The following is a 4,197-nucleotide window of genomic DNA, read 5'->3' as shown; positions in this document are numbered from 1 at the left end:
AGTTGGGGGTTTTGGGGGTTAATTTAGGTGTTTCATATATTGTGTTAGCTAGCTAATTAATAGAGAGAAGTGTCCTCTCTTATGTCCGTGCTTGGTCGACGCTACGTACTATATACATATAGCCCCCGACACGCTATCTAGTAAGAAAATGAAGGGAACCATTGAGTACAGAAATTCGTCATGCATACCGAGAGAAATGATAGATCGACCTCTCCTTCTCTGAGAGATTGGTCGAACAACAAGTTTTCGTATCATGTACGTCCGACGCTACTGGCTATATACATGTACAATATATAAGATCTCTCAATTACAGTCCCCTGGCATTTCAAATCAACTTCCACATGGTATTCTCCGACTTTATTGATGACGTGGTCAAGAAAGAATCTCGCCAATTCCTTTTGAATTGCTTTCATGCGATCTGGTTCTAGGAGTTCATTCCGCATCTGCCACGTCTAATTTGAAGAAGGGGGTTAATTAATATATATATATGAATGAAACTCAACAGAAATGATGGTGTAATAAAATGAAATTGTGAATATTATTGCTTACACACTTCATATTGTCTTTGAGAGTAGCCCCGCTTGTTTTCCAAAGTCGCGGTGTGGATGAACTCGCACACGTAGTATCCACAGAAATCATTCCCTTGTTCCTGCCACAAGCACTTTACGAGAAACAGAGGTCAATCAAACTGATAATGAAGCATTATAAATGGCATTGATGAAAGTATAGCTATAGAATCAACGGGAGATGCGCGCAAAGCTAGCCAGTAGTACTTACTTTCGGGTATGTGCCGGAGCTTCTGCGGTGAACTGTTTCCAAACCCTGCAAGACAAAGAAAATAATAATTATTACTTGAGATATCAGGAAATGAACAAAAAGTTGCCGATATGATGTGATAATGATCGATTGAACTTACTTGCTGAGCATTTCAGTCATGTCCGCATAGGTTTTGGGATCTTTCCGTCTCGAGTCTAAGACTAGTCCACGCTCAAGCTTAATCTCCAGAAGAATATAGTGGTACCTGCGCACGCATGCATAACTCATCAATTACATTACTATAACCTCACTCGAGTAATAAGGGAAACCGAATATGCAAACGACAGTAACACTCACTTGCCATTGTAAGGAAAGAGTATGGTATCTTTGTTTTGATTTTTGATCAACGATTGTAGCAAGTTGTCCTCGGCCTCTTTGACGTGCTTTTCAACCAGAAATACATCTATGATATTTGTGTTAATGAACCCAATATCATAAATTTCATTTTTTTTTTGCACTCGACGATCTTCAATCTGCATAATATATTGAGGATAATTAATTATAAATACATGCAATGAAAGAGCTGAGCTATATATAGAGACTTAATGACAGAAATAGTACTTACAGGCAGTAGCAAAAGACCGTTAATTTATCGAGGGCCTTTGATTGAAGAACTCGAAGAACTCCTCAAATGGAACAGGCAACAGATCATTTCCCACGAGGTCGTGCTCCTCTTTAATTCTCAGATACAAAGTATTCGTCCCCCCAGACTCTCTACAGGTTTTCATGTACCAACTATGGAATCTTCGCATCATCGTTGTTAGAGATTTTTCATCTTTGACGAGAGGCTTCCGTACTCGTATTTGTGTTCTTCCACCTCCATGAAATCAGGAAGTGCATCGCCAGGCAGCTAATCTTGTAGATTGCCATAACCGGCCACCATCCTCGGAACATTAGCGACGATGTTGCCGCTAGACACATTGAGCAGGGGGCACGATTGGTTTGCTTGTTCGCCGAGCTGGTCAATTTTTTCGCAGCTGCTCGTTCGTTTGCTCTTTGATGTCTGACAGTACTTCCCGACCGCTCCGCTTGGAGATATGTCTGTTCAGTAATGCGCTCATAGTTGGTTCTCGCGCGGAGACTTTGCCGGTTTCCTCAGGGAATCGAGAGGTGCGCTTTGCTTTCACCGGATCTACCTTCTCCTTCAGAGGTGGATGTCTCTTTGCTTTCACCCCTTCAAAGAACTCCTTCACGTGGGTCCGCACGATCGTATCGTTTTCCTCCTCGGTCCTCTCATACGGTAACTTCTCTAGAGGCTTTAGAGGTGGACCGTATCTATATTGCCTCTCTCCTCTTCTTGTGCTGCTAGACGCCGGAGCAGACGGAGCGGTTGCGGCGTCTGCCTTCTTTCGTGCTTGCTTACGAGGCGAAGGAGAAGGACTACGACGCGTCGGAGCAGCCGGGGCGGCGGCGGGTCTCTTCCGCCCTTGCTGGCGAGGCGGAGAAGGAGGAGGCTGCTGGCTGCTCGGGAGCCGGCGCAGGCGGAGAAGGAGGCGGAGTGCCGCCACGCGCCGGAGAAGGAGGCGGAGTGCCGCCACGCGTGCCCTGATCGTCACTCACAAGAGGAGTAGACGGTGGAGGAGGCGGAGTGTCCTAACTCACCGGAGAAGGAGGAGGCGGATGCGTCCAGTTCGGAAGGTTGATGAGCTCCTTCCGCCATAGGCATGGAGTCTTCAGAGCAGAACCCAGCCTAGTCTCCCCTTCACCGGTAGGGTGGTCAAGCAGGAGGTCCTCAAATCCCTCTGTTATTTCATCCACCATCACCTTAGCATCACCAACAGCCGCCTTGACCTTCAAATTCATCCATCACGCCATAATGTGGCAATTTTGAGACTCCGTGATATCATCCACGGGATAGCTGGCAGGAGCCGTCAAGACATGCTCCGGCTGAAGCAGCTCGGTGGAAGCCACGCTGCTTCTCCGCTGAGATGGCGGGGTAGCTTCGGGGGAAGCTTTGGCAGGTCGTTTGCTGCGATCTGCTGCTTCTCGTTCCTCTTCTCGTTCCTCTAGCCCCGTTACCCTTTCGTGCAGCGCCTGCAGTTGGTCCTGCTCCATTTTCTTGCTCCTCTCGTGTGTTTTGTAACCCCCTGCGTCCGGAAAACCAACCTTCCACGGAATGGAGCCTGGCGTGCCTCGTGTCCGTCCAGGGTGCTAAGGATTCCCAAGGGCCATTGTGAGCTCGTCCTTCTCCCTGTTTGCAAGGAACGTCCCTCGCTGCGCTGCATCGATATAGTGTCGAAGGTTCTTGACTGGTATTTGCAGTTGCTCGTCCGTCCAATGGCACTTCCCTGTTACAGGGTCCAAGGTTCCGCCAGCCCCGAAGAACCAAGTCCGGCAACGGTCTGGCTAGTACATTGTCTCTGGTTCGATCCCTTTTTCAAGCAGATCATGCTCAGCCTTGGACCACTTAGGTCGGGCTTTGAGGTAGCCACCTGACCCCGTGCGATGGTGAAGCTTCTTCTTCGCAGCATTTTGCTTGTTTGTCTCCGACATCTTCTTACTCTTTTCCGATGTCTTGTGGGCCACAAATGCGGGTCAGAGATCTTTGATCTTCTCATATTTGCCGATGATATCTGGTGTCTTTTTTTGTCGACAAACTGGTTCAGCTCTTTCCTCCACCTCCTCATTAGGGTTGCCATCTTCTTAAGAGCACAAGACTTGATTAATTGCTCTTTAACTGGCTCCTCCGGATCCTCCTCTGGCGGCAGGGTGAAATTTGCCTTCAGCTGAGTCCAAAGATCTTCTTTCTGCATATCATTGACATAAGACACCTCAGGGTCTTCCTCCTTAGTCTTATACCATTGATGGATGCTGATCGGGATCTTGTCCCTAACAAGAACCCCGCACTGAGCAGAAAATGCCTTCCTTGTCCGGATGGGTTCAATTGGTTCGCCGTCGGTCGCGATTTCTATAATCTCAAACTTTTCATCCGAGCTCAACTTTTTCTTCAGGCCTCGTCTCCTTACCGAAGTTGTGCTCGATCCGGTGGGCTAGAAATGATAAGGAAGAAAGACGAGAGTACTTAATATGTGTACATATACCAAAACAATGGATGCATCAATTAACTAGTCAGCACGGGCTTAACTAATATATATATACCTGGCCAGACTCGGTTCGGTCACCGGAGCAGTCAGCACGGTCTCCTTCTTGTACCTCCATTGTGTCACCGGAGCCATCATGAACATAGTCCTCTTCTTGTACCGGCATTAATGGGCCGAAGCCATCATGAACATAGACCTCTTCTTCACCCAGTCCTTCCTGACCATCGGTGTCGTTGATAAATGACGCAACTTCATCACTTCCTTGTGCGATTATGTGCCCCAACATCGCTTCTGTTTCTTCGTCTCAGGAGTGCTCCATAGTTTCTGCAAATAATTACAA

This window comes from Triticum dicoccoides, chromosome 6B (assembly GCF_002162155.2).
Source record: "Triticum dicoccoides isolate Atlit2015 ecotype Zavitan chromosome 6B, WEW_v2.0, whole genome shotgun sequence".
In the NCBI taxonomy this organism is placed as follows: domain Eukaryota; kingdom Viridiplantae; phylum Streptophyta; class Magnoliopsida; order Poales; family Poaceae; genus Triticum; species Triticum dicoccoides.
The sequence above is the reverse complement of the archived record's forward strand: the minus strand, read 5'-3'. Positions refer to the sequence as shown.